This window comes from Garra rufa, chromosome 10 (assembly GCF_049309525.1).
Source record: "Garra rufa chromosome 10, GarRuf1.0, whole genome shotgun sequence".
NCBI lineage: Eukaryota > Metazoa > Chordata > Actinopteri > Cypriniformes > Cyprinidae > Garra > Garra rufa.
Genome location: NC_133370.1, coordinates 39297251 through 39308007, shown reverse-complemented (window position 1 = coordinate 39308007; position 10757 = coordinate 39297251).

Genomic DNA, 10757 nt, shown 5'->3' with positions numbered 1-10757 from the left:
TCGAACGGTTTGGCCGTGGCAAGGCGACAAATTATGGCGAGAAATGAGAAACAGGAAATGTCTTATAACTTTGACATACTTTGTCTGATTTTGACCAAACTTTAGCAGTTTGTTCGTCGTATGATACCGATCACAGAGATGTGACTATTATGAGTCAAAGTTATAGCGCCACCAACTGGCAGCAGGAAGTGTGTTGCTTGCAAAACGCTTTTAAATCAACCTCTTAATTTTACTCAATTTGCTTCAAACTTCATCAGAATAATATCAAAACACGGCCGATGAGAATCTGTGAAGGGGTCCTTGATACATCAAACGCTGTTGCCATGGCAACGTGTCAAACTTTAACATTTGTTTCCTGTGTTTTTAAATATAGCTGTGAATAAATTCATATCACTCATAGCAGAATCAGACATCTCACACCAAACTTTGTCAACATGATGCCAAGATACTGAAGATGCTAAATTGTGAACGGCTTTGGGATATCTTGAATGGTGTTGATGTGGTGATTTATGAAAGTAACAGTAAAAAAGATTAAGAGTAATCTTCACATATCTTTAAATTGCATTATTCTAACTCATCAAAACTTTTTACATATAAAGAACAAGAAATTCTTAGGGAATCTGAGTAGTTTCAAAATGTTATCATGCTCAGAGGCCCCAAAAACATTATAAAAGTGCAATATATCTTTTTCATTTTAAGGCTCTAATACCAGGAATGAACACTAGAGGTCCTCATAAGATAAGGAATCGTTTGCCTCTAATGCTATTTAGCTCATTCTCAGTGTATAAGAATGACCATAATGCATAGAATCAGTTGATATGTACTGTACTGTCAGTGTACTTTTACATAATTATTTTATATAAATGCTTAAAGAGCATTAAAATCTTTTTTTTAATCTTTAAAGGAAAAATGATATACACACACTCTCACTGATATGATAAAAAATCTTATAAGTATGACACTTTACTGCTCAGTTCATTTAATTAGCAGAAGAAACAAATACATCAAGTAAGTTAATATGTATTTATTTTTAATATATTTGTTTATAATTATTTCACAGATGCTTATAGATCATTAAAATAATATTTAAAAATGGTTGTAGATCATAAAACATGGTAACTATTTAAAATAGGGTCTCTTTTGTTAACAATGGTTAATGCACTAACAAACACGAACGAACAACAAACAATATATTTGTACTCAATTTTCTTCAAACTTCATCAGAATAATGTAAAAACACGGCCGATGAGAGTCTGTAAAGGCGTCCCTGATGCATCAAATGCTGTTGCCATGGCAAATAAATAAAAATAAAAAATACATCCAAATATTTTTTTCCTGTGTTTTTGAGGCAGATAGCGTGCTTAGAATTTCATTTTCCATTTTCAATTTTCAATGATTTATTATATATTTAAAGTGCAGCATCCTAACTCTTTGAAACTTTTTTCATACAAATAACTATTCATTCTGATCAAACACAGTTCATTTCATAATTATAAAAAGCTCCATGAATGAAAGAAAAAAAAAAAAACATATCTGATCTCACTCTGCTCTGCACTCTTGTTTGTGTGGTAAGTGGCTGAGTGTAAGGAGGGGGGATGGGTGGTAAGAGAAAGAGTCAGAGAGGAGGAGAGACAGTTAGGGTTAGTCCAAAGGGTTACTGTGAATGCATGTGCCAACTGGGCACCGTTTTCCTGATGCTATCGGGATGGCGACTGCACAGTCGGCGAGGGCCCGGTCATCGCTGCTTGCAGCTTTAATTATTATTATTATTATTATTATTATTTTTTTTTTTTTTCAATGTTTTGGGGGATTTCGGGGGCCTTAACATACACGAAAACTCTTGAAACTTTGCACACACATTGGAACCTGCGGCCATCAGGGCCGGACAGACTTTGACATGGGGGGGTCACCTGGGGGGGGCATGGCACAGCGTTAAAAATTGCGACTTTTGAAGGGCTCTGGAGCGCACAACGGTTGACCTACAGTCACCAAAATTCATACACATATAGACCTCATCGGGCCGAACAAATTTCACACTCATAGTCCATGCTTCGCCAAACAGGAAGTCGGCTATTCAGGGATGTCTAAAAAGTGCATGCAATGGAATTTGAAATACTCCTACTAGGCCTTTCCACCGATGGCCACCAAACTCGGTCAGCATGATCTCAAGACATTGGGGACGCAAAATTGCCAGGGGATTTTTGATATCTCGAACGGTTTGACCGTGACGGGGCGACAAATTTATGGCGAGAAATGAGAAACAGGAAGTGCCTAATAACTTTGACATACTTTGTCTGATTTTGACCAAACTTCAGCAATTTGTTCACCGTCTGATGCCGATCACAGAGATGTGACTATTATGAGTCAAAGTTATAGCGCCACCAACTGGCAGCAGAAAGCGTGACGTTTTAGAAACGCTTTAAACTCAGCCTCTTAATTTTACTCAATTTGCTTCAAACTTCATCACAATAATGTCAAAACACGACCGATAAGAATCTGTGAAGGGCGTTATCCATAACTTTTATCATGTTGCCATGGCAACGTGTCAAACTTTAACTTTAGTTTTTTGTGTTTTTGAGCCACTTAAAATGCTTAGAATTTCATGAAACTCAACACACACATCTGTATTAATGACAGTTAAACACTGATAAAAGCCCATAAATGGGCGTGGAGCAGGCGCTCCATAGCGCCACCTTTTGACAAAAGTTGGGGGGTTACTTTGTCCTACAGTCACCAAACTCGGTACATATATTGGACTCATCAAGCCGGACAACTTTCTAATTTACACCCATTAGCTACGACCAACAGGAAGTCAGCTATTTTTATTTAAATATGGATTTTTTGAAAAATCAAGCTGTGGAATTTGAAATACTCCTCCCAGACCTTTCCACCGATGGCCACCAAACTCAGTCAGCATGATCTCAAGATATTGGGAATGCAAAATTGCCAGGGGATTTTTGGTATCTCGAACGGTTTGGCCGTGGCAGGGCGACAAATTATGGCGAGAAATGAGAAACAGGAAATGTCTAATAATTTTGACACACTTTATCTGATTTTGACCAAACTTAAGCAGTTTGTTCGTCGTATGATACCGATCACAGAGATGTGACTATTATGAGTCAAAGTTATAGCGCCACCAACTGGCAGCAGGAAGTGTGTTGCTTGCAAAACGCTTTTAAATCAACCTCTTAATTTTACTCAATTTGCTTCAAACTTCATCAGAATAATATCAAAACACGGCCGATGAGAATCTGTGAAGGGGTCCTTGATACATCAAATGCTGTTGCCATGGCAACATGTCAAACTTTAACATTTGTTTCCTGTGTTTTTAAATATAGCTGTGAATAAATTCATATCACTCATAGCAGAATCAGACAGTTCACAGCAAACTTTGTCAACATGATGCCAAGATACTGAAGATGTTAAATTGTGAACGGCTTTGGGACATCTTGAACGGTGTTGATGTGGTGATTTATGAAAGTAACAATAAAAAAGATGAAGAGTTATTTTCATATATCTTTAAATTGCATTATTCTAACTCATCAAAACTTTTTACATATAAAGAACAAGAAATTCTTAGGAAATACGTGTAGTTTCAAAATGTTATCATGCTCAGAGGCCCCAAAAACATTAAAAGTGTCACATAAATTTGTCAGATTAAAGCTCTAATACCAGGGATGAACACTAGAGGTCCTCATAAGATAAGGAATCGTTTGACCTCTAATGCTATTTAGCTCATTCTCAGTGTATAAGAATGAAAATAATCAATAGAATCAGTTGATATAGACTGTACTGTCAGTGTACTTTTACATAATTATTTTGTATAGGTGCTTAAAGAGCATTAAAATCTTTTTTTAATCTTTTAAGGAAAAATTATATGATTTATATACATATATACAATCTCACTGATAGAATAAAAAATCTTATAAGTATGACACTATACTGCTCAGTTCACTTAATTAGAATGAGAAACAAATACATCAACTAAGTAAATATGTATTTATTTTTAATATATTTGTTTATAATTATTTCACAGATGCTTATAGATCATTAAAATAATATTAAAAAATGGATGTAGATCATAAAACATGGTAACTATTTAAAATAGGGTCTCTTTTGTTAACATTGGTTAATGAACTAACACACGAACGAACAACGAACAATATATTTGTACTCGATTTTCTTCAAACTTCATCAGAATGATGTAAAAACACGGCTGATGAGAGTCTGTAAAGGTGTCCCTGATGCATCAAATGCTGTTGCCATGGCAAATAAAAAAAATACAAAATACAAAATACATTCAAATATTTGTTTCCTGTGTTTTTGAGGCAGATAGCGTGCCTAGAATTTCATTTCCCATTTTCAATTTTCAATGATTTGTTATATATTTAAAGTGCAGCATCCTAACTCTTTGAAACTTTTTTCATACAAATAACTATTCATTCTGATTAAACACAGTTCATTTCATAATTATATAAAACTCCACGAATGAAAGAAAATTAAAAAACAAATCTGATCTCACTCTGCTCTGCACTCTATGTGTGTGTTTGTGTGGTAAGTGGCTGAGTGTAAGGAGGTGGGATGGGTGGTAAGAGAAAGAGTCAGACAGGAGGAGAGACAGTTAGGGTTAGTCCAAAGGGTTATTGTGAATGCATGTGCCAACTGGGCACCGTTTTCCTGATGCTATCGGGATGGCGACTGCCAGACGGTGAGGGCCCGGTCAACGCTGCTTGCAGCTTTAATTTTCTCTTGTGGGCTATAATGTAAATGTCTTTTATGTTAAATATCTCATTCAGGTCAGTACTAAATAAAAAATAAAATGCATTTTGTTTGATCCCTCTTATTTTGCAAAAATAATTAACATTTTGCAGATTCTGCAAGGTGTATGTAAACTTTTGACTTCAACTGTATATGGATTACTGCTGGACGATTTGACCAAAAAAATCTGTATTATGTGTTGTTTCCATAAAACAGTTGCAGAATCATTGCATTTTAATCACAATCCTTTATCCTATAATCCAAAAAATACATATAAAAAAGATGCTACATAGAGCATGAGCAGTTTTTGATGTTAATTACATTGTATAATATCAAAATGTAATGCTAAAACAGAATGATCTGACCTTAGCTTTGTGATACTGACTCTCCACATAACATCTTAAGCCACAAACTGTTGTTCCACAACTGGAAGTGGTCTGAGGTAGAGGAAAAGCTCAGTGGAACTACCAGTGTAGCAGCTATTACCCTTTTACCCGCAGGACCATCCCACCACTGCAAAGACACACCTGTGCCAAAGAGCTGCAGAATGTTTGTTACAGCAGTCTTTTTGCAGGTAATGGAAAATGTTGATTGCGACCTTATTGGGAAACCTAGCCCAAGTTAATATTAAATCAAAATCAGGTTAATTTCTTCTAGATTATAATATTGTATATTCCACAAATTAGTGGTTTGGTGCTTTTGTTTTTCAGCAGTTTGAGCTACAGTAGCTCTTCTGTGTGTTTAGAACAGACTGACTAGTTTTCACTCCTCATGTGTATCAGTGAGCCTTGGGAGCCCATGACCCTGATGCCGGTTTACCACTTGTCCTTCCTTGTGTCACTCTTGGTAGGTACCAACCACTTCTTATTGGAAACAACCCACAAGAGTTGCTGTAGATGCTCTGGCACAGCTGTCTAGCCATAATTATTCGGCCCTTGTCAAAGTCACTCAGATATTTTTGCTTGCCCATTTTTTATGCTTCCAACGCATGGAATTTAAGAACTGACTGCTCATTTGCTGCCTAATATATCCCGTCCCTTGACACAGCGGTCCCCAACCACCGGGCCCGGTACCGGGCCGCAGGACATTCCTAACCGGGCTGTAGCCTACAACATGAATTTAAAAAAATGCATGCAAACTAAATAAACTCAATTTAATTCGCAATAATGTCACGTTTTTACATGCCATAGGCATATATGCAGTTGTTTGATTGCACGCATGTTTGCATTTTGCAAGGTCTTTTTCCTTACGTCTGTCTGTCCCGCCTTTACACTTTACATATTGGCTTCAGCGCTGCGCAGCCTCAGCTCAGCTCACTTCACTTGATCAGTTCTTGGTGAACAGTAGTGTCACACGAAGTTAGCTAAACTGCTAGAATGAGCAACAAAAAGCAAACATCTTTAGAGAATGTGTGGGGGAAAAGTAAGGAGATTTTCAAATTATTTATTAATAAACTAGTATTTCGCAAAGATGAAGTTGACGATCCTGACTCGCCATCTGCTCAATGGCCGCGCCTTTAATGCCTAAATGCATTTTCATGGTTAGGCCCATAGCTAATGAAAGAGTTTTGTTTTGAATTTGAATTATTTCATTTTAGTAAAGTAATAATTTAAAGCTTTCTAATCATGTCTGAGGCAATTGCGTTTCGGTATTTTTTTGTGAAGCGCTCCTGTTCAACATCAGAAAGCATATCTGTTTGTTTTCTTTAAAAGCACGTTTTGTTGATAATGTGAGTACACACAAACTAAAGTAGACCTTTTACAGTTCCGGATGATACATTATTCATTACTCTTACCTTTATGAGCAAAAGTTTCACATCGCACTGGCGCCTCCATGTCCTGCAAAGCTCTTCAGCTTTCACTCTCAGCACAAGCGATTGGGTATGCGCCTAATAGCACACATTTATCTAGGTTAAACGATAAAACTAACATTGTGATATGGTTTAAGTTTTTTATATCTATGAAATATTTAATTTAAATCGTGATGAGGTCTGGCTAAATTGATCTATCTGCCGCTGGCCGCTTGGTCGTTACTTTAAAAAACAAAAACTCAAATTTAACAAACAAAACGTTTCCAAACATATCTCTAAATTAACTTAATAAATTAAAGAAACGAAAATAAATGTAATCACTTTGCTATTAAAAACAGCAGCTGTGTAATGGGGAAGAGAAAGAGAAAAACGACCGGTTTCAGTCGGACTCAGGTCAGTAATGCCGCGTTCCAGACAACCCGTAACCCGTGTTTTTCCGACCTTCTACCAGTGAAAGTGCACTGGAACGGCAGTCAAACCCGTGACTTCCCGCTCGTGAACTCGTACTAGATCGATGTACACCCAGTTATGAGTTCTGACGTAACATAGCCCGTGAAACAACAAAGTCAGCCCTAATGCTTGCGATGTTTATGCAAGTTGCACACGGTGGAAAAATAGAGCTTAGGACAATATAACGTTGCAATCAAATTAATAATAATATAAAAATAATAATAATTCATAAATGTGCCCAGGCAGTTTGGTGTGACTTGCCTGGAACACTACAAAGTCGTGAGTCGTGGTTTTAAGTGGTGATTTACCAGTTAAAAAAACTGCCTGGAACACAGCATAATTCTGATGTGCTGTCGGACAAGGTCCGGGCGAGGTTGTTAGGAATTTTTGCAACGAATGTTTGTTTAATGGCCTATTTAACATTTTTATTTAGGCTACTTTCTTATTTAAATGTATTATTTATTTTATTTATGTTAGCATTTTGTAGGCTGCTTGTTTACTGACCGAAGTGCTAAAATAAACAGGTACGTTTGTTAATGGTTGAGCCACATTTATTTTGTGTTTCAAAATTATATACGTATGTATTTTATATATAGGCCTGAGTGGGTCCGCAACCCATTTGTCAATATCCCGAATAGTCCTAACTTGTCAGCGCAGGAGGAAGATCAGTTGATCGAAATTGCAAATGACGGTGGTTTTAAGAGTGTGTATGAGCAAACCTCTCTGGCTGGTTTTTGGATCAAAACCAAAGCAGAATATCCCGAGATAGCCGTAAAAGCGCTGAAAACATTGCTACCATTTCCCACCACGTACCTACTGTATGCGAGGCCGGTTTATATTCTGATTATATTCGTTTAGTTCCCATATTTTGTTAAGCATCTTCACACTTGATAGATAGTTTCAAGTTGTTCAGTGTTCATAGTTCATAGTTCATATTGTCCAATTTTCACTTCTTCAAGTTCACGTTTTTCACATGTTTAAGAGTTCGTTACTGTAATGGCGATCTATTCCTCTCAGTTTTCCGCCATAGGGGATCGGCACAAAGGATTAAAACCACAAACTTGCAGTGTAACAGTTTACTTTTCGTTTGTCAGGATACAACAAAAATCAAACTTATGAACTATTTACACTTTTTCAAGCTTCAACTTAATTATGGTTTCAAAGAACGGTCAAAAGACTGTCTACCATCAAGCCCCTTCCTTCTTCAACGATTGCTTACACATACGTATTACGTATGACATCCCTGGTAAAAAAACCAGCTAAAACCAGCCTAGGCTGGTTGGCTGGTTTTAGCTGGTCAACCAGCCTGGTTTTAGCTGGTCATAGCTGGAAGTCAGGCTGGTTTTAGAGGGGGTTTGGCCACTTTTCCAGCCTGGCCAGGCTGGTCAGGCTGGTCTTAGCTGGTCAGGCTGGGAAACCACCAGCTAAAACCAGCCTGACCAGCCTGGCCAGGCTGGGAGACCAGCTACTTCCAGCTTAAACCAGCTAAAACCAGCCAACCAGCCTAGGCTGGTATTAGCTGTTTTTTTTCAGCAGGGATTACAGTTAAAGGAACCGTATGTAAGAAATTTGTTTCAGTTAATCATAAAATGGCCCTGACATGTCTCTAGACATTAAGAAATCATGTTCATTTCAAATACTTATTACTTATTACTTAAATAATATCACTGACAACAGTGGTCCGGCTAGGATATTGTCATTTAAAAGTGACAGTTGCAGCCCAGACTGATGTTATTGTTGTCATTTTGTGTTTTGGTCTGAGGCTTCACCCTCCAGCAATCGACTAATCACGAAGTCAGTAGAGTTTCGTCATCCGGCTGGCCAGCTCTGCTCTAGATACAGCTGCAGCTAAGAACGTGTCGGATAAAACATGTATAACGTTATGAAACCTAAAAGACCTCGTTATGAATCCGAAATGCGTCGTGACAAAAGTCCGAAATAAAACAAGGATTTGTATAGGAGATGCCTTTGAAAGATGGAGAAGAATTTGAAGACAGACGCCAACGTTGCTAATTTTCTCCTGGACAGGTAAGATTCATCTATGTTTGGCTAACTTTGCTTCCGTAAAAGCGATTTTCCACGGTCCCCCGTGCTAAATGCGCTCATAAAAAGCTTTATATCGCACCACTAGCAGGGTATGAAAACAATCTATGTTCCGACTGAAATGTGGTATTACAGTACATCTTTACGGAATATTTTGCTAATCACCATTAGTAAATTTTTGCGATACATAATTACTTTGCAAAACATCTCTCGTGAAGCATAAACATAATTAACAGAAGAAAAAAAATTACTGTGTAGGACTCGTCACTTGCAATTGGAAGCTCCTTGTAGCAGCCTACGTTCCTGCTGGATCCTGCAGCTTAGCTGGCAACCTCGAGTCAGGGGGGATACACCGTTCTACAGTATTTTGAAAGTGATTGCAGTACCAGTTTTGGCCACAATCCTACATACGGTTCCTTTAACCTATGAGAGGGCATGTACGCAATATAATATTGCAAAATATGCAAACTATATCAAATAACAATAACTCTCAATACAAATAATATAATATTACAGAAAAATATTACAAATTTCTAAATGCTCTTTATGGCTCTAACAGTTACCTTCACTGTTCATACATAACTGGAGCTAGTTCTTTTCTGGAGCTAGTAATGCATGCACAACACATATGGAACAACCCCTGGAGCTGTCGGTGCAGTTTTTGTCTGGCAAGCGAGGTGGGTATTTCAGGGTTTCGGACCTAGATTAATGCAGTGCCAATGGTTTTCTTTCCAGAGTTCACAAAATTTTTCAACTCAGTGACATGAGTGAACCCCAGTGCTTTTATTTCTTCTGAGATGCAGTGACCCAGCACCTACAATCTGCTCTCTCTACAGCAGACTCTGTTCATCATCAAATAGAGCTCCACACTAAATGGAAGGCATGAGTGTGACCTATTTTACAGTCACTGCATTTCAGGGTGAAGCGAGCAAATTGGTAGAGGAACATAAACCATCAGTGTAGGGTATTATTTTGGAATGAGTGAATTTGTCCTGTTGAACTGTAATATTGTGCAGATATTACACTGGCTTAAAACACACACACACACACACACACACACACACACACACACATGTTGGGTTTACATGTTTTATGGGGACATTCCATAGGCGTAATGGTTTTTATACTGTACAAACCGTACTTTCTATGGCCCTACACCTACCCTACACCTAAACCTAGCCCTCACAGGAGATTGTGCACACTTTTACTTCATCAAAAAAACTCATTGTGCATGATTTATAAGCCTGTTTCCTCATGGGGACCTGAGAAATGTCCCCACAAGGTCAAAATCTACTGGTATTCCTATCCTTGTGGGGATATTTGGTCCCCACAACGTGATGAATACCAGGTACACACACACACACACACACACACACACATAGGCAGTGTAGTGTCTGTACAATATAACAGTGCAACGGTGAATTTAAAATCCTATGCAAAAGTATTTATATAGACTACTACAAAAGTTTTGTTGTTTTGTCCAAAAAAAGTTATAAATTGATTTGCATTTTAATGAGTGAAATATGTATTTGATCACCTATCAATCAGCAAGATTTCTGGCTCCCAGGTGTCTTTTATACAAGTAACAAATTGAGATTAGGAGCACTCCGTTTAAGAGAGTGCTCCTAATCTCAATTTGTTACCTGCATAAAAGACACCTGTCCACAGAAACAATCAATCAGATTCCAAACTCTCC